General features: G+C 38.1%; 1 protein-coding gene across 1 annotated transcript in view; it reads right to left on the bottom strand.

Moving 5' to 3' along the window:
- Positions 1 to 22,056, bottom strand: part of LOC141587095 (uncharacterized) — a 45,995-nt gene that overhangs the window by 9,413 nt on the left and 14,526 nt on the right. The gene's annotated exons all lie outside the window — the stretch shown is intronic.

The following is a 22,056-nucleotide window of genomic DNA, read 5'->3' as shown; positions in this document are numbered from 1 at the left end:
AGGAGTTAATGACTACAAATGCGTGGCCACGCGGAAGTAATGTCTGTGAGAGATTTTTCCGGTCGAGGTAGTCACACTCCCGATCGAGAAAACCACTCGCGATGTGTTCATGTGCAAGTGCGACTGTAAGACACCTTGCATTGAGTGGGAGATTAAAACGGACAAGAGAATTGGTAGCGCACACCTTGTGTCGGACAAGTGGGAGATTGTTGGAGTTAGTGTCCTCCACAATAGTGCGTTAACATAATAAATCTCATTAATAGAATATCATCAGATATTTAATTATTTGATCCTCGTCGGTTGATTAACGTAAATCGATAACGGTTGGCTGACTAGAGTTTGACGTTATTGTCGTGAGACGGCGGTGATCAAGTGACCCCTTTCGGTCACACCTAAAGGAACGAACCCCAATTGATAACTAATTAATTGTATGAGATACAATTCATTTAGTCCCTTGTATCTCATAAATTGATGTTATGTGATCTATGTAACATGCATGCTAATATAAAAGCATAAAAACAAAGTATAAGGAAAAACAATTTCCTTACATTGATTATAAGGTAAAATGGGCACAAATTAGTTCTCCTTACTAATTTGTTCTTGAGCTAAAATATGTGGATGATCCTCCTTGAATAACCTTCAACTAGAAAGTCTCCTCCAAGTAGCACCCAAGAACAACCCAAATAATATTAATAAGTAAGAACTAGTAACTTATTAATATGTGCCCTTGAAAATAATACTAGTAATATTACTAACTATTCTTAGTAATAATAGTATACTAGAGAGGAATTATTGTAGAGAGAAGGAAGAGCTTTTTCACATGCAAAGTATAATGAAATTGTGTAAGAAGGATGGAGTGAAGAAGTGAATAAATATATAGAGTGTAGAAATGGGAAAGGAAGTGGCGGGTGGAAGGAGTCTTTTTAGTGACAATTTTGTTTTATATTTTTATCTTACATCACATGCAAAATGTAGTATAAGACTTATATTATGGTAGTATACAAAATAAGGTAAAATGATTATGTAAGTAATCATCCATCACACTTATTTTACACGGTCCACATGACCATATACGGGTCCATGTTGGTTTTTATATTTGTCGCACAAATCCGTGTAATTTTCATTTTAAACATCGTATCATGTTTAAATGCTTCCATAATAAATTCGTCCAATTCACTCCGTAAATATACGTGTACCACTACACATATTATTTACGTACTAATATTAATCACATTAATCAATTAGTACAATTTTAGTAAATTAAAAGTTAATTAACTAAAACCCGTTTCCCAAAACTTATTATTTAATTATCGCATAATTAAATAATAACTGCCGCTCCTCGAGTTCGCAACTCGAAATCTCTCTAACAATAATCGACTAACCTCTTAATCTATAAATCAAGGGACTAAATGAATTGTATCTCATACAATTAATTAGTTATCAATTTGGGTTCGTTCCTTTAGGTGTGACCGAAAGGGGTCAGTTGATCACCGCCGTCTCACGACAATAACGTCAAACTCTAGTCAGCCAACCGTTATCGATTTACGTTAATCAACTGACGAGGATCAAATAATTAAATATCTCATGATATTCTATTAATGAGATTTATTATGTTAACGCACTATTGTGGAGGACACTAACTCCAACAATCTCCCACTTGTCCGACACAAGGTGTGCGCTACCAATTCTCTTGTCCGTTTTAATCTCCCACTCAATGCAAGGTGTCTTACAGGTCGCACTTGCACATGAACACATCGCGAGTGGTTTTCTCGATCGGGAGTGTGACTACTTGACCGGAAAAATCTCTCACAGATTACTTCCGAGCGTGGCCACGCATTTGTAGTCATTAACTCCTCGAGTGGCCTTGAGATATAGTTACCCAACGTGGGTGGACAATTCCTGTATGCCCTATCTATCCTATTGCACAATACAGCTCACCATGACCTAGTAAATGCCCTTTTGGCCTCCTTTCACGGCACGACCTAGGACAAAAACCAAAGTCACTCGGAAACCGCACCGCTCGATAATAGTCTCCATCAAAAGAATCGACTCATTAGAACATCTTAGAGATCCCCGCCACGACCAGGCGTCTATAATAGAACTTAGGGACTCTCTAAATGGTCACCTGTCCCGGCAAAGTGTCACACACTCCGCCTATGTAATCGACCAGTCATCATATATGACCTTATGGTGTTGAACAACCATCAATCGACTCACAATCTAGTCACTCCGAGACGTCACCTCATTAAGTGACTAGGGACAAAATACAATGTTCATCTTATTCACTTGAATAGTGTTCAACATTGTCTCCACAACTTATTCGATAAACAAGGTATTATAAATTTAGTCACACTAAATAAAAATTCATAAAAGAATGAATACGAAAACAATGAATGTGATTATCATATATATAATAAAAGATACACTATCCAATTATTACATATCCATAATCTAAAGAAAATCTGGTACTCGTCTCAATCCCATAGAGACGACATGACCATCATGCTTGGCCTTTGATAAAGGCTTGGTTAAAGGATCAGCAATGTTGTCATCTGTCCCAACCTTACAAATGTCAATTTCCTTCCTTTCCACATAATCTCTAATTACATGGTATTTCCTTTCAATGTGTCTAGATTTGTTACTAGACTTAGGCTCTTTGGCTTGAAAAATAGCTCCACTGTTATCACAATATAGAGTGATAGGATCTTTGGCGGAATGGACTACTCCTAGCCCCTCCATGAATTGCCTAATCCAAACGACTTCCTTCGCGACCTCGACGCCGCAAGGTACTCACCTCTGTTGTAGAATCCGCAGTAACACTTTGCTTGAAGCTCTTCCAAAGAAACAGCTCCTCCATTTAGCATAAACACGTAGCCGGATTGGGATTTCATGTCATCCCGATCGATTTGGAAACTTGCGTCCGTGTAACCTCTTACACACAACTCGGTTTCTCCTCCAAACACTAAGAACGAATCCTTAGTTCTTCTCAAGTACTTAAGGATGTTCTTTACGGCTATCCAGTGACTCTCACCAGGCTTGGCTTGATACCGACTTGTCATGCTCAAGGCATACGCAACGTCGGGACGAGTGCAAATCATAGCATACATGATAGACCCAACAACGGAAGCATAAGGGACGGTCTTCATGTGTTCAATTTCCTTAGGGGTAGAGGGAGACCGTGACTTGCTCAAAGTAATCCCTTGGCCCATAGGTAGAAATCCTCTCTTGGAGTCTTTCATATTGAACCGGTCAAGAACTTTGTCAATATAAGCTTCTTGACTCAATGCTAGTATCCTCTTGGACCTATCCCTATAGATCCGGATACCTAAGATTCGTTGTGCCTCTCCCAAGTCCTTCATTTGGAAGTGTTTCCCTAGCCACTCCTTAACGGAAGTGAGCGATGGAATGTCATTCCCAATGAGCAATATGTCATCCACATATAGGACAAGGAATACAACCTTACTCCCACTAAACTTCATGTATAAACACGGTTCTTCCACACTTCTAGTGAATCCGTATTGTTTAATGACATGATCAAAGCGATGGTTCCAACTCCTAGATGCCTGCTTAAGACCATAGATGGACTTCTTGAGCTTACACACCTTCTTAGGGTTAGATGTATCCACAAAACCTTCGGGTTGTATCATGTACACCTCTTCTTCTAGAATCCCATTCAAAAAGGCGGTTTTGACATCCATTTGCCAAATCTCATAATCATGAAATGCGGCAACCGCTAAGATTATCCTAATGGACCTTAGCATAGCGACAGGAGCGAAGGTTTCGTCATAGTGTAAACCATGAACTTGGGTGAAACCTTTTGCCACCAATCTAGCTTTGTAAACATCCACATGTTTATCCACGCCGAGTTTAATTTTGTATATCCATTTACATTGAAGAGGTCGCACTCCCTCAGGTAAATCCACCAAGTCCCATACTTGGTTCTCGTACATGGAATCCATTTCGGACCGCATGGCTTCTAGCCAAAGCGAGGAGTCGGGACTAGACATGGCCGATTTGTAGGTAGTGGGTTCATTACTTTCAAGAAGTAACAAAACACCATCCTCTTCGATGTTACCAAGGTATCGATCAGGTGGATTAGAAATCCTACTTGACTTTCTAGGAATAATTACCGTTTCAGAGGAAGAGGGAATGTTTTCCTCCACGTTCTCCTCTACCTCATTCTCGGTTTGTGGCTCTCGAACTTCTTCAAGCTCAAATTTTCTCCCACTCTGTCTCCTAGAAATAAATTCCTTTTCTAGGAAGACAAAGATCACGAGCCACAAACACTTTGTTCTCGTGTTTATTGTAGAAGTAATAGCCACGTGTTTCCCTTGGATATCCTACAAAAAGACATTTGTCGACCTAGGTGCAAGCTTATTGTCGACTTGATCTTAACGTACGCTTCGCAACCCCAAATACGCATGAATGACAAATGAGGGACTCTCCCTGTCCATATCTCATATGGAGTCTTATCGGCCGCTTTAGTCGGGCTTCGATTTAGTGAAAATATCGCAGACAAGAGGGCAAAACCCCAAAATGAACTAGGAAGCTCGTTTGACTCATCATAGACCGAACCATATCAAGTAAAGTTCGGTTTCTCCTTTCGGCCACACCATTTAATTGCGGTGTGCCGGGAGGAGTCCATTGTGATACTATACCACAATCTTTTAGGTGTGAATCAAATTCAATATTTAGATACTCACCACCACGGTCGGACCGTAGAGTCTTTATCTTTTTATCCAATTGGTTCTCTACTTCCTTTTGAAACTCTTTGAACTTGTCAAAGGCTTCACTTTTGTTCTTCATTAAGTAGACATACCCATATCTACTTAAGTCATCAGTAAAAGTAATGAAGTAGTGAAAACCTCCTCTAGCGGTGATGGTTAATGGTCCACACACATCCGTGTGTATGAGAGCCAAAACTCACTAGCTCGTCCCTTTTCCCGCAAAAAGGTGCACGAGTCATCTTGCCTAAAAGGCAAGACTCGCATGTACCATAAGATTCGAAACCAAATGGTTTGAGCACTTTTGATGAAGCAAGTCTCTTAATGCGTCTTTCGTTTATGTGGCCTAAACGACAATGCCAAAGGTAGGATTCGTTTGGATCACCCTTTTTGAGCTTTTTAGTTTCCATATGATAAACGTCATTAACATCATTTAAAACATAAATGCCTCCAATTGAAATGGCCTTGCCATAAACCACATCATTTAAAGAAAAAGTACAACACTTGTCCTTGATCATAAAACAAAAGCCTTCCGCGTCTAACGCGGAAATGGAGATGATGTTCTTAGTTAAAGTTGGTACAAAATAACACTTATTTAAATACAACTCTAAACCACTAGCTAAAGTGAGCACATAGGTCCCTACGGCAACGGCGGCTACTCTAGCTCCATTGCCCATGCGGAGATCCACATCACCTTTTGCTAGTGCTTGCACGTCCCTTATACCCCGCAAATGGTTACAAAGGTGAGAGCCACATCCGGTATCAAGTACCCAAGTGGAAGTACAAGCATAATTAACGTCTATCACATAGAGAGAGGAAATCATACCAATAGGCGTCACACGCCCTTCCTTGAGATCCTCCAAGTATTTGGGACAACTCCTCCTATAATGCCCCTTCCCATTACAATGGAAACATTCGGCCTCGGAGAGCTTGACACTTTTTGCCTTGGGATTGCCATTCACAACGGCCTTCCCCTTTCCCTTGTCAATTTTCTTTGACGATTTCTTGAATTGGGACTTTTGTTTCCCTTTTCCTTTCTTGACTCCAAGAGACATGTTCTTTAACTTCATGGTTAAAACATCTCCCTTTTCACTCCCACTAGCCTCCATATCCCTCTCCGCTTGGGTGAGGAGTGCATGAATTTCATGGTAACTCTTATCCATACCATTCATGTTGTAGTGTACCCTAAAGTGGGCAAACTTGGTGGGAAGTGAGTGAAGGATACGATCCACCACAAGAGTTTTAGGAATCTTACACCCTAGACGCTCTAGGATGTCAACATATTCGACCATTTGAAGGACATGGGGACCAACCTTTTGGCCCCTCTCAAGCTTAGCTTCAAAGAAGCGTGCCGCCGCATCGTATTGACGGACTTTAGGTGTTTGTGAAAACATAGTGATCATACGAGTGAATATCTCGTAAGCATTTAAAGAAATGCATGATGGCTTGAGCTTTGGCGATATTGACCATATCAACACATTCTTGATATCATTCAACATCCTCACATAGTCATCATAGGCGGTCCGCACCGCCGATGAAGCTCTTGCACCGGGCTCGATAGGAGGAGCATCGGTTAAGTAAGTGAGCACATTGTCGGACAACGCGGCACTTTTGATGTTGGATTCCCATTCAAGAAAGTTACTACCGTCATCTTTTAAAATACATTTGTCCATTACGGACCTTAGCCATGAATCTTTGCCTAGTGAAGTAGTCGATGGAGTTGATGAAGTTGCCATTGCGAATTAAAATGCTACAACAAAAAAGGAAATTAACATTCATTGTTTTAAAATTACTTGTAAAAACATGTTTAGCAAGTTTTAGCATTTATATAATGACCTCCCACTTAATTATATAAATGATTCCAAGACCCAAATATTAAACAAAAATGAGCATCGCTTGGGCGAAACATCCCATAATTGCGTAAATTCGGTAAGTCACGTTGACTAATTCTACCTCTAGAACTCTTGGTCGACAAATTTCCTCAAATTTATCTACTAGCCCCGGAACACAAGACCGTCTTATATCCCGTTGAGTCCAACCAATTTTGGCGTGTGATAACCGCTTACCACCCTACTTACCCAAGGTAAAAAGAGAACACCCCGCTAGGGCGAGCGTGGCTCTAATGAACAAGAGATTCATAGGTGTTACTAATTGGTAAGGCTAATCTCAATTTTAGTTATGTGAGAGATCTTGTCAATTTAGTCATAAATTCCTTATAAGTGAATTAATTCAGCGAATGTAAATGACGTGAATTGACAACCATGAAAAAAATAAAATGCATGTGAATGGCGATTTTGGCATGCGCGAAAATAAAACAAGCAAACATGTAAGCATATGAATAAATCCTAGTATGGCCTCCTAGTTAATAAACAACTAGTCTATTACATTTCGGAAACCAACTCCTTGGTCCCTTGCCTCTTCATTCCTTAAGTGGCTCTTCCTTGTGGGATTTGGAACACCTTCCAAAAATAGACTCGTTTCGTTTTTAATGTCTTTTGGAAACGCTAGGTAAAATAACTATTACAAATGAATTACATAGCTATTCCTATTATACATTAATTAATAAAATGAATAAAACTATTAATTAATTACAAACCGACGATACGAGATCGTATTTAATTACAAACAAATCGATATTCCCATTCATTTCGGGTAATAACGATTAAAAATTAACTAGGCCATACTAGGTACAAAAAGATAAATACTTTAAATAAATGACAATCATTCATTCAACTTAAATAAATATGCTTAAAATGCTGTAAATATGATGCCAAAATCGCCCTACCTATCATTCATTGGTATCCATCTCGGTTTTGTGGATTTAATCGATTTTTAACATGTAAAAATCAATAATTAACTCTTAAATCTCATTTAAGTCCAAACTAATAGTCCAAACTGTTTTGAACCTCAAAATTAGTCTTCACTAATTTTATGACAAATTATTAGTTTGGTTTGGTGATAATTTGCTAATTAAATCGGAAAAATCATAATATTTAAGTAAAAATCCAAAATAATTGAAAAATTACCCAAACAATTGAAACAAAAATTTTTAGTATTCTGGAACACTCCCAAGAACACCAAAAAGTCATAAAAATTGCCCAAAAATTTCGGATAAATTTTGTGAAGAAAAAGATCGATATTTATCGGTTTTTAACCACTAAAACCAATAAATCATCAAAACAAAGTGAAAACACACATGCAAAATCACTTTTGACATTTAAATAATATTTCTAAATGTACATAAATTTATCATGGGCAGAATCAAAAATTTCAAAATTATGATTAATTAATTGGACTTTTATCGACTTTTTACTCAAAAAATCAATAAACATGCAAAAATTTCGAACCAACCTTCAACCTTTTGCATACAATCAGTAGAAAACATGCATGAAATGCCATAAAAAGGCCATGCACCGAATCAACATTTAACTAATTTTAGTCAATTTTTCACTAAAATGCGACATTTTGACTCGGTTTTCTACCAAAAAACATTAAAATTAGCAAAATTACTTGAAAAATCACCAAAAAATTCCACAAACCTTTTGAGATCAGTAGGTATGCATGTCCCTCAATTAAAAAATTTCGTGCCAAAACCTCTTCTAACACAATTTTTGAGTTTTTACTAATTATCTCATAATTCATAAAAATGCTTAAAATCAACATGCAAATTACAAGCCTATGCTCTGATACCACTTGAAAGATCATAGATCCATATTAGACTCTCTAATAAAATAAATTTATCTCATAAATTGATGTTAATGTGATCTATGTAACATGCATGCTAATATAAAAGCATAAAAACAAAGTATAAGGAAAAACAATTTCCTTACATTGATTATAAGGTAAAATGGGCACAAATTAGTTCTCCTTACTAATTTGTTCTTGAGCTAAAATAATGTGGATGATCCTCCTTGAAAAACCTTCAATTAGAAAGTCTCCTCCAAGTAGCACCCAAGAACAACCCAAATAATATTAATAAGTAAGAACTAGTAACTTATTAATATGTGCCCTTGAAAATAATACTAGTAATATTACTAACTATTCTTAGTAATAATAGTATACTAGAGAGGAATTATTGTAGAGAGAGGAAGTTTTTTCACATGCAAAACATAATGAATATATGTGTAAGAAGGTAGTGTGAAGAAGTGAATAAATAGATGGAGTGAAAGGGAAAGGAAGTGGCGGGTGGAGGAGTCGGGTGGAAGGAGTCACCCTTTGTGGACAATTTTTCTTATAATTTTTATCTTACATCACATGCAAAATGTAGTATAAGACTTATATTATGGTAGTATACAAAATAAGGTAAATTGATTATGTAAGTAATCATCCATCACACTTATTTTACACGGTCCACATGACCATATACGGGTCCATGTTGGTTTTTATATTTGTCGCACAAATCCGTGTAATTTTCATTTTAAACATCGTATCATGTTTAAATGCTTCCATAATAAATTCGTCCAATTCACTCCGTAAATATACGTGTACCACTACACATATTATTTACGTACTAATATTAATCACATTAATCAATTAGTACAATTTTAGTAAATTTACAGTTAATTAACTAAAACCCGTTTCCCAAAACTTATTATTTAATTATCGCATAATTAAATAATAACTGCCGCTCCTCGAGTTCGCAACTCGAAATCTCTCTAACAATAATCGACTAACCTCTTAATCTATAAATCAAGGGACTAAATGAATTGTATCTCATACAATTAATTAGTTATCAATTTGGGTTCGTTCCTTTAGGTGTGACCGAAAGGGGTCAGTTGATCACCGCCGTCTCACGACAATAACGTCAAACTCTAGTCAGCCAACCGTTATCGATTTACGTTAATCAACCGACGAGGATCAAATAATTAAATATCCGATGATATTCTATTAATGAGATTTATTATGTTAACGCACTATTGTGGAGGACACTAACTCCAACAATCTCCCACTTGTCCGACACAAGGTGTGCGCTACCAATTCTCTTGTCCGTTTTAATCTCCCACTCAATGCAAGGTGTCTTACAGGTCGCACTTGCACATGAACACATCGCGAGTGGTTTTCTCGATCGGGAGTGTGACTACTTGACCGGAAAAATCTCTCACAGATTACTTCCGAGCGTGGCCACGCATTTGTAGTCATTAACTCCTCGAGTGGCCTTGAGATATAGTTACCCAACGTGGGTGGACAATTCTGTATGCCCTATCTATCATTGCACAATACTGACTCACCATGACCTAGTAAATGCCCTTTTGGCCTCCTTTCACGGCACGACCTAGGACAAAAACCAAAGTCACTCGGAAACCGCACTGCTCGATAATAGTCTCGATCAAAAGAATCGACTCATTAGAACATCTTAGAGATCCCCGCCACGACCAGGCGTCTATAATAGAACTTAGGGACTCTCTAAATGGTCACTGTCCGGCAAAGTGTCACACACTCCGCCTATGTAATCGACCAGTCATCATATATGACCTTATGGTGTTGAACAACCATCAATCGACTCACAATCTAGTCACTCCGAGACGTCACCTCATTAAGTGACTAGGGACAAAATACAATGTTCATCTTATTCACTTGAATAGTGTTCAACATTGTCTCCACAACTTATTCAGATAAACAAGGTATTAAAATTTAGTCACACTAAATAAAAATTCATAAAAGAATGAATACGAAAACAATGAATGTGATTATCATATATATAATAAAAGATACACTATCCAATTATTACATATCCATAATCTAAAGAAAATGTGGTACTCGTCTCAATCCCATAGCGACGACATGACCATCATGCTTGGCCTTTGATAAAGGCTTGGTTAAAGGATCAGCAATGTTGTCATCTGTCCCAACCTTACAAATGTCAATTTCCTTCCTTTCCACATAATCTCTAATTACATGGTATTTCCTTTCAATGTGTCTAGATTTGTTACTAGACTTAGGCTCTTTGGCTTGAAAAATAGCTCCATTGTTATCACAATATAGAGTGATAGGATCTTTGGCGGAATGGACTACTCCTAGCCCCTCCATGAATTGCCTAATCCAAACAAACTTCCTTTCGCACCTCGACGCCGCAAGGTACTCGGCCACTGTTGTAGAATCCGCAGTAACACTTTGCTTGAAGCTCTTCCAGCAAACAGCTCCTCCATTTAGCATAAACACGTAGCCGGATTGGGATTTCATGTCATCCCGATCGGTTTGGAAACTTGCGTCCGTGTAACCTCTTACACACAACTCGGTTTCTCCTCCAAACACTAAGAACGAATCCTTAGTTCTTCTCAAGTACTTAAGGATGTTCTTTACGGCTATCCAGTGACTCTCACCAGGCTTGGCTTGATACCGACTTGTCATGCTCAAGGCATACGCAACGTCGGGACGAGTGCAAATCATAGCATACATGATAGACCCAACAGCGGAAGCATAAGGGACGGTCTTCATGTGTTCAATTTCCTTAGGGGTAGAGGGAGACCGTGACTTGCTCAAAGTAATCCCTTGGCCCATAGGTAGAAATCCTCTCTTGGAGTCTTTCATATTGAACCGGTCAAGAACTTTGTCAATATAAGCTTCTTGACTCAATGCTAGTATCCTCTTGGACCTATCCCTATAGATCCGGATACCTAAGATTCGTTGTGCCTCTCCCAAGTCCTTCATTTGGAAGTGTTTCCCTAGCCACTCCTTAACGGAAGTGAGCGATGGAATGTCATTCCCAATGAGCAATATGTCATCCACATATAGGACAAGGAATACAACCTTACTCCCACTAAACTTCATGTATAAACACGGTTCTTCCACACTTCTAGTGAATCCGTATTGTTTAATGACATGATCAAAGCGATGGTTCCAACTCCTAGATGCCTGCTTAAGACCATAGATGGACTTCTTGAGCTTACACACCTTCTTAGGGTTAGATGTATCCACAAAACCTTCGGGTTGTATCATGTACACCTCTTCTTCTAGAATCCCATTCAAAAAGGCGGTTTTGACATCCATTTGCCAAATCTCATAATCATGAAATGCGGCAACCGCTAAGATTATCCTAATGGACCTTAGCATAGCGACTGGAGCGAAGGTTTCGTCATAGTGTAAACCATGAACTTGGGTGAAACCTTTTGCCACCAATCTAGCTTTGTAAACATCCACATGTTTATCCACGCCGAGTTTAATTTTGTATATCCATTTACATTGAAGAGGTCGCACTCCCTCAGGTAAATCCACCAAGTCCCATACTTGGTTCTCGTACATGGAATCCATTTCGGACCGCATGGCTTCTAGCCAAAGCGAGGAGTCGGGACTAGACATGGCCGATTTGTAGGTAGTGGGTTCATTACTTTCAAGAAGTAACAAAACACCATCCTCTTCGATGTTACCAAGGTATCGATCAGGTGGATTAGAAATCCTACTTGACTTTCTAGGAATAATTACCGTTTCGGAGGAAGAGGGAATGCTATCCTCCACGTTCTCCTCTACCTCATTCTCGGTTTGTGGCTCTCGAACTTCTTCAAGTTCAAATTTTCTCCCACTCTGTCTCCTAGAAATAAATTCCTTTTCTAGGAAGACAGCATCACGAGCCACAAACACTTTGTTCTCGTGTTTATTGTAGAAGTAATAGCCACGTGTTTCCCTTGGATATCCTACAAAAAGACATTTGTCGACCTAGGTGCAAGCTTATTGTCGACTTGATCTTAACGTACGCTCGCAACCCCAAATACGCATGAATGACAAATGAGGGACTCTCTCCTGTCCATATCTCATATGGAGTCTTATCGGCCGCTTTAGTCGGGCTTCGATTTAGTGAAAATATGCAGACAAGAGGGCAAAACCCCAAAATGAACTAGGAAGCTCAGTTAGACTCATCATTGACCGAACCATATCAAGTAAAGTTCGGTTTCTCCTTTCGGCCACACCATTTAATTGCGGTGTGCCAGGAGGAGTCCATTGTGATACTATACCACAATCTTTTAGGTGTGAATCAAATTCAATATTTAGATACTCACCACCACGGTCGGACCGTAGAGTCTTTATCTTTTTATCCAATTGGTTCTCTACTTCCTTTTGAAACTCTTTGAACTTGTCAAAGGCTTCACTTTTGTTCTTCATTAAGTAGACATACCCATATCTACTTAAGTCATCAGTAAAAGTAATGAAGTAGTGAAAACCTCCTCTAGCGGTGATGGTTAATGGTCCACACACATCCGTGTATGAGAGCCAAAACCTCACTAGCTCGTGTCCCTTTTCCCAAAAAAGGTGCACGAGCCATCTTGCCTAAAAGGCAAGACTCGCATGTACCATAAGATTCGAAACCAAATGGTTTGAGCACTTTTGATGAAGCAAGTCTCTTAATGCGTCTTTCGTTTATGTGGCCTAAACGACAATGCCAAAGGTAGGATTCGTTTGGATCACCCTTTTTGAGCTTTTTAGTTTCCATATGATAAACGTCATTAACATCATTTAAAACATAAATGCCTCCAATTGAAATGGCCTTGCCATAAACCACATCATTTAAAGAAAAAGTACAACACTTGTCCTTGATCATAAAACAAAAGCCTTCCGCGTCTAACGCGGAAATGGAGATGATGTTCTTAGTTAAAGTTGGTACAAAATAACACTTATTTAAATACAACTCTAAACCACTAGCTAAAGTGAGCACATAGGTCCCTACGGCAACGGCGGCTACTCTAGCTCCATTGCCCATGCGGAGATCCACATCACCTTTTGCTAGTGCTTGCACACGTCCCTTATACCCCGCAAATGGTTACAAAGGTGAGAGCCACATCCGGTATCAAGTACCCAAGTGGAAGTACAAGCATAATTAACGTCTATCACATAGAGAGAGGAAATCATACCAATAGGCGTCACACGCCCTTCCTTGAGATCCTCCAAGTATTTGGGACAACTCCTCCTATAATGCCCCTTCCCATTACAATGGAAACATTCGGCCTCGGAGAGCTTGACACTTTTTGCCTTGGGATTGTCATTCACAACGGCCTTCCCCTTTCCCTTGTCAATTTTCTTTGACGATTTCTTGAATTGGGACTTTTGTTTCCCTTTTCCTTTCTTGACTCCAAGAGACATGTTCTTTAACTTCATGGTTAAAACATCTCCCTTTTCACTCCCACTAGCCTCCATATCCCTCTCCGCTTGGGTGAGGAGTGCATGAATTTCATGGTAACTCTTATCCATACCATTCATGTTGTAGTGTACCCTAAAGTGGGCAAACTTGGTGGGAAGTGAGTGAAGGATACGATCCACCACAAGAGTTTTAGGAATCTTACACCCTAGACGCTCTAGGATGTCAACATATTCGACCATTTGAAGGACATGGGGACCAACCTTTTGGCCCCTCTCAAGCTTAGCTTCAAAGAAGCGTGCCGCCGCATCGTATTGACGGACTTTAGGTGTTTGTGAAAACATAGTGATCATACGAGTGAATATCTCGTAAGCATTTAAAGAAATGCATGATGGCTTGAGCTTTGGCGATATTGACCATATCAACACATTCTTGATATCATTCAACATCCTCACATAGTCATCATAGGCGGTCCGCACCGCCGATGAAGCTCTTGCACCGGGCTCGATAGGAGGAGCATCGGTTAAGTAAGTGAGCACATTGTCGGACAACGCGGCACTTTTGATGTTGGATTCCCATTCAAGAAAGTTACTACCGTCATCTTTTAAAATACATTTGTCCATTACGGACCTTAGCCATGAATCTTTGCCTAGTGAAGTAGTCGATGGAGTTGATGAAGTTGCCATTGCGAATTAAAATGCTACAACAAAAAAGGGAAATTAACATTCATTGTTTTAAAATTACTTGTAAAAACATGTTTAGCAAGTTTTAGCATTTATATAATGACCTCCCACTAAATTATATAAATGATTCCAAGACCCAAATATTAAACAAAAATGAGCATCGCTTGGGCGAAACATCCCATAATTGCGTAAATTCGGTAAGTCACGTTGACTAATTCTACCTCTAGAACTCTTGGTCGACAAATTTCCTCAAATTTATCTACTAGCCCCGGAACACAAGACCGTCTTATATCCCGTTGAGTCCAACCAATTTTGGCGTGTGATAACCGCTTACCACCCTACTTACCCAAGGTAAAAAGAGAACACCCCGCTAGGGCGAGCGTGGCTCTAATGAACAAGAGATTCATAGGTGTTACTAATTGGTAAGGCTAATCTCAATTTTAGTTATGTGAGAGATCTTGTCAATTTAGTCATAAATTCCTTATAAGTGAATTAATTCAGCGAATGTAAATGACGTGAATTGACAACCGCGAAAAATAAAATGCATGTGAATGGCGATTTTGGCATGCGCGAAAATAAAACAAGCAAACATGTAAGCATATGAATAAATCCTAGTATGGCCTCCTAGTTAATAAACAACTAGTCTATTACATTTCGGAAACCAACTCCTTGGTCCCTTGCCTCTTCATTCCTTAAGTGGCTCTTCCTTGTGGGATTTGGAACACCTTCCAAAAATAGACTCCGTTTCGTTGTAATCCGTCTTTTGGAAACGCCGGTAAAATAACTATTACAAATGAATTACATAGCTATTCCTATTATACATTAATTAATAAAATGAATAAAACTATTAATTAATTACAAACCGACGATACGAGATCGTATTTAATTACAAACAAATCGATATTCCCATTCATTTCGGGTAATAACGATTAAAAATTAACTAGGCCATACTAGGTACAAAAGATAAATACTTTAAATAAATGACAATCATTCATTCAACTTAAATAAATATGCTTAAAATGCTGTAAATATGATGCCAAAATCGCCCTACCTATCATTCATTGGTATCCATCTCGGTTTTGTGGATTTAATCGATTTTTAACATGTAAAAATCAATAATTAACTCTTAAATCTCATTTAAGTCCAAACTAATAGTCCAAACTGTTTTGAACCTCAAAATTAGTCTTCACTAATTTTATGACAAATTATTAGTTTGGTTTGGTGATAATTTGCTAATTAAATCGGAAAAATCATAATATTTAAGTAAAAATCCAAAATAATTGAAAAATTACCCAAACAATTGAAACAAAAATTTTTAGTATTCTGGAACACTCCCAAGAACACCAAAAAGTCATAAAAATTGCCCAAAAATTTCGGATAAATTTTGTGAAGAAAAAGATCGATATTTATCGGTTTTTAACCACTAAAACCAATAAATCATCAAAACAAAGTGAAAACACACATGCAAAATCACTTTTGACATTTAAATAATATTTCTAAATGTACATAAATTTATCATGGGCAGAATCAAAAATTTCGAAATTATGATTAATTAATTGGACTTTTATCGACTTTTTACTCAAAAAATCAATAAACATGCAAAAATTTCGAACCAACCTTCAACCTTTTGCATACAATCAGTAGAAAACATGCATGAAATGCCATAAAAAGGCCATGCACCGAATCAACATTTAACTAATTTTAGTCAATTTTTCACTAAAATGCGACATTTTGACTCGGTTTTCTACCAAAAAACATTAAAATTAGCAAAATTACTTGAAAAATCACCAAAAAATTCCACAAACCTTTTGAGATCAGTAGGTATGCATGTCCCAAAAATTTCGTGCCAAAACCTCTTCTAACACAATTTTTGAGTTTTTACTAATTATCTCATAATTCATAAAAATGCTTAAAATCAACATGCAAATTACAAGCCTATGCTCTCGATACCACCACTTGAAAGATCATAGATCCATATTAGACTCTCTAATAAAATAAATTTATCTCATAAATTGATGTTAATGTGATCTATGTAACATGCATGCTAATATAAAAGCATAAAAACAAAGTATAAGGAAAAACAATTTCCTTACATTGATTATAAGGTAAAATGGGCACAAATTAGTTCTCCTTACTAATTTGTTCTTGAGCTAAAATATGTGGATGATCCTCCTTGAATAACCTTCAACTAGAAAGTCTCCTCCAAGTAGCACCCAAGAACAACCCAAATAATATTAATAAGTAAGAACTAGTAACTTATTAATATGTGCCCTTGAAAATAATACTAGTAATATTACTAACTATTCTTAGTAATAATAGTATACTAGAGAGGAATTATTGTAGAGAGATGGTAGAGGTTTTTTCACATGCAAAACATAATGAAATATGTGTAAGAAGGTAGTGTGAAGAAGTGAATAAATAGATGGAGTGAAGGAAGGGAAGTGGCGGGTGGAGGAGTACTTGAGTGGACAATTTTGTCTTATAATTTTTATCTTACATCACATGCAAAATGTAGTATAAGACTTATATTATGGTAGTATACAAAATAAGGTAAATTGATTATGTAAGTAATCATCCATCACACTTATTTTACACGGTCCACATGACCATATACGGGTCCATGTTGGTTTTTATATTTGTCGCACAAATCCGTGTAATTTTCATTTTAAACATCGTATCATGTTTAAATGCTTCCATAATAAATTCGTCCAATTCACTCCGTAAATATACGTGTACCACTACACATATTATTTACGTACTAATATTAATCACATTAATCAATTAGTACAATTTTAGTAAATTAACAGTTAATTAACTAAAACCCGTTTCCCAAAACTTATTATTTAATTATCGCATAATTAAATAATAACTGCCGCTCCTCGAGTTCGCAACTCGAAATCTCTCTAACAATAATCGACTAACCTCTTAATCTATAAATCAAGGGACTAAATGAATTGTATCTCATACAATTAATTAGTTATCAATTTGGGTTCGTTCCTTTAGGTGTGACCGAAAGGGGTCAGTTGATCACCGCCGTCTCACGACAATAACGTCAAACTCTAGTCAGCCAACCGTTATCGATTTACGTTAATCAACTGACGAGGATCAAATAATTAAATATCTGATGATATTCTATTAATGAGATTTATTATGTTAACGCACTATTGTGGAGGACACTAACTCCAACAACTTAGATCCATATTAGACTCTCTAATAAAATAAATTTATCTCATAAATTGATGTTAATGTGATCTATGTAACATGCATGCTAATATAAAAGCATAAAAACAAAGTATAAGGAAAAACAATTTCCTTACATTGATTATAAGGTAAAATGGGCACAAATTAGTTCTCCTTACTAATTTGTTCTTGAGCTAAAATAAGTGGATGATCCTCCTTGAATAACCTTCAACTAGAAAGTCTCCTCCAAGTAGCACCCAAGAACAACCCAAATAATATTAATAAGTAAGAACTAGTAACTTATTAATATGTGCCCTTGAAAATAATACTAGTAATATTACTAACTATTCTTAGTAATAATAGTATACTAGAGAGGAATTATTGTAGAGAGAAGGAAGAGCTTTTTTCACATGCAAAGTATGATGAATATGTGTAAGAAGGATGGAGTGAAGAAGTGAATAAATAGAGTGTAGTGAATGGGAAGGAAGTGGCGGGTGGAAGGAGTCTTTAGTGGACAATTTTTGTTTTATATTTTTATCTTACATCACATGCAAAATGTAGTATAAAACATATATTATGGTAGTATACAAAATAAGGTAAAATGATTATGTAAGTAATCATCCATTACACTTATTTTACACGGTCCACATGACCATATACGGGTCCATGTTGGTTTTTATATTTGTCGCACAAATCCGTGTAATTTTCATTTTAAACATCGTATCATGTTTAATTGCTTCCATAATAAATTCGTCCAATTCACTCCGTAAATATACGTGTACCACTACACATATTATTTACGTACTAATATTAATCACATTAATCAATTAGTACAATTTTAGTAAATTAACAGATAATTAACTAAAACCCGTTTCCCAAAACTTATTATTTAATTATCGCATAATTAAATAATAACTGCCGCTCCTCGAGTTCGCAACTCGAAATCTCTCTAACAATAATCGACTAACCTCTTAATCTATAAATCAAGGGACTAAATGAATTGTATCTCATACAATTAATTAGTTATCAATTTGGGTTCGTTCCTTTAGGTGTGACCGAAAGGGGTCAGTTGATCACCGCCGTCTCACGACAATAACGTCAAACTCTAGTCAGCCAACCGTTATCGATTTACGTTAATCAACTGACGAGGATCAAATAATTAAATATCTGATGATATTCTATTAATGAGATTTATTATGTTAACGCACTATTGTGGAGGACACTAACTCCAACAATCTCCCACTTGTCCGACACAAGGTGTGCGCTACCAATTCTCTTGTCCGTTTTAATCTCCCACTCAATGCAAGGTGTCTTACAGGTCGCACTTGCACATGAACACATCGCGAGTGGTTTTCTCGATCGGGAGTGTGACTACTTGACCGGAAAAATCTCTCACAGATTACTTCCGAGCGTGGCCACGCATTTGTAGTCATTAACTCCTCGAGTGGCCTTGAGATATAGTAACCCAACGTGGGTGGACAATTCTGTATGCCCGGCCTATCTATCCTATTGCACAATCTGACTCACCATGACCTAGTAAATGCCCTTTTGGCCTCCTTTCACGGCACGACCTAGGACAAAAACCAAAGTCACTCGGAAACTGCACCTGCTCAGATAATAGTCTCCAGTCAAAAGAATCGACTCATTAGAACATCTTAGAGATCCCCGCCACGACCAGGCGTCTATAATAGAACTTAGGGACTCTCTAAATGGTCACTGTCCGGCAAAGTGTCACACACTCCGCCTATGTAATCGACCAGTCATCATATATGACCTTATGGTGTTGAACAACCATCAATCGACTCACAATCTAGTCACTCCGAGACGTCACCTCATTAAGTGACTAGGGACAAAATACAATGTTCATCTTATTCACTTGAATAGTGTTCAACATTGTCTCCACAACTTATTCGGATAAACAAGGTATTAAAATTTAGTCACACTAAATAAAAATTCATAAAAGAATGAATACGAAAACAATGAATGTGATTATCATATATATAATAAAAGATACACTATCCAATTATTACATATCCATAATCTAAAGAAAATCTGGTACTCGTCTCAATCCCATAGAGACGACATGACCATCATGCTTGGCCTTTGATAAAGGCTTGGTTAAAGGATCAGCAATGTTGTCATCTGTCCCAACCTTACAAATGTCAATTTCCTTCCTTTCCACATAATCTCTAATTACATGGTATTTCCTTTCAATGTGTCTAGATTTGTTACTAGACTTAGGCTCTTTGGCTTGAAAAATAGCTCCACTGTTATCACAATATAGAGTGATAGGATCTTTGGCGGAATGGACTACTCCTAGCCCCTCCATGAATTGCCTAATCCAAACAGACTTCCTTCGCGACCTCGAGACGCAAGGTACTCACCTCTGTTGTAGAATCCGCAGTAACACTTTGCTTGAAGCTCTTCCAGAAACGGCTCCTCCATTTAGCATAAACACGTAGCCGGATTGGGATTTCATGTCATCCCGATCAGTTTGGAAACTTGCGTCCGTGTAACCTCTTACACACAACTCAGTTTCTCCTCCAAACACTAAGAACGAATCCTTAGTTCTTCTCAAGTACTTAAGGATGTTCTTTACGGCTATCCAGTGACTCTCACCAGGCTTGGCTTGATACCGACTTGTCATGCTCAAGGCATACGCAACGTCGGGACGAGTGCAAATCATAGCATACATGATAGACCCAACAGCGGAAGCATAAGGGACGGTCTTCATGTGTTCAATTTCCTTAGGGGTAGAGGGAGACCGTGACTTGCTCAAAGTAATCCCTTGGCCCATAGGTAGAAATCCTCTCTTGGAGTCTTTCATATTGAACCGGTCAAGAACTTTGTCAATATAAGCTTCTTGACTCAATGCTAGTATCCTCTTGGACCTATCCCTATAGATCCGGATACCTAAGATTCGTTGTGCCTCTCCCAAGTCCTTCATTTGGAAGTGTTTCCCTAGCCACTCCTTAACGGAAGTGAGCGATGGAATGTCATTCCCAATGAGCAATATGTCATCCACATATAGGACAAGGAATACAACCTTACTCCCACTAAACTTCATGTATAAACACGGTTCTTCCACACTTCTAGTGAATCCGTATTGTTTAATGACATGATCAAAGCGATGGTTCCAACTCCTAGATGCCTGCTTAAGACCATAGATGGACTTCTTGAGCTTACACACCTTCTTAGGGTTAGATGTATCCACAAAACCTTCGGGTTGTATCATGTACACCTCTTCTTCTAGAATCCCATTCAAAAAGGCGGTTTTGACATCCATTTGCCAAATCTCATAATCATGAAATGCGGCAACCGCTAAGATTATCCTAATGGACCTTAGCATAGCATAGCGATCGGAGCGAAGGTTTCGTCATTGTGTAAACCATGAACTTGGGTGAAACCTTTTGCCACCAATCTAGCTTTGTAAACATCCACATGTTTATCCACGCCGAGTTTAATTTTGTATATCCATTTACATTGAAGAGGTCGCACTCCCTCAGGTAAATCCACCAAGTCCCATACTTGGTTCTCGTACATGGAATCCATTTCGGACCGCATGGCTTCTAGCCAAAGCGAGGAGTCGGGACTAGACATGGCCGATTTGTAGGTAGTGGGTTCATTACTTTCAAGAAGTAACAAAACACCATCCTCTTCGATGTTACCAAGGTATCGATCAGGTGGATTAGAAATCCTACTTGACTTTCTAGGAATAATTACCGTTTCAGAGGAAGAGGGAATGTTTTCCTCCACGTTCTCCTCTACCTCATTCTCGGTTTGTGGCTCTCGAACTTCTTCAAGCTCAAATTTTCTCCCACTCTGTCTCCTAGAAATAAATTCCTTTTCTAGGAAGACAGCATCACGAGCCACAAACACTTTGTTCTCGTGTTTATTGTAGAAGTAATAGCCACGTGTTTCCCTTGGATATCCTACAAAAAGACATTTGTCGACCTAGGTGCAAGCTTATTGTCGACTTGATCTTAACGTACGCTTCGCAACCCCAAATACGCATGAATGACAAATGAGGGACTCTCCATGTCCATATCTCATATGGAGTCTTATCGGCCGCTTTAGTCGGGCTTCGATTTAGTGAAAATATCGCAGACAAGAGGGCAAAACCCCAAAATGAACTAGGAAGCTCAGTTAGACTCATCATTGACCGAACCATATCAAGTAAAGTTCGGTTTCTCCTTTCGGCCACACCATTTAATTGCGGTGTGCCAGGAGGAGTCCATTGTGATACTATACCACAATCTTTTAGGTGTGAATCAAATTCAATATTTAGATACTCACCACCACGGTCGGACCGTAGAGTCTTTATCTTTTTATCCAATTGGTTCTCTACTTCCTTTTGAAACTCTTTGAACTTGTCAAAGGCTTCACTTTTGTTCTTCATTAAGTA

The sequence above is a fragment of the Silene latifolia genome, chromosome 1 (assembly GCF_048544455.1).
Source record: "Silene latifolia isolate original U9 population chromosome 1, ASM4854445v1, whole genome shotgun sequence".
Taxonomy (NCBI): Eukaryota; Viridiplantae; Streptophyta; class Magnoliopsida; order Caryophyllales; family Caryophyllaceae; genus Silene; species Silene latifolia.
This window is presented reverse-complemented; position numbering and strand designations above follow the sequence as displayed.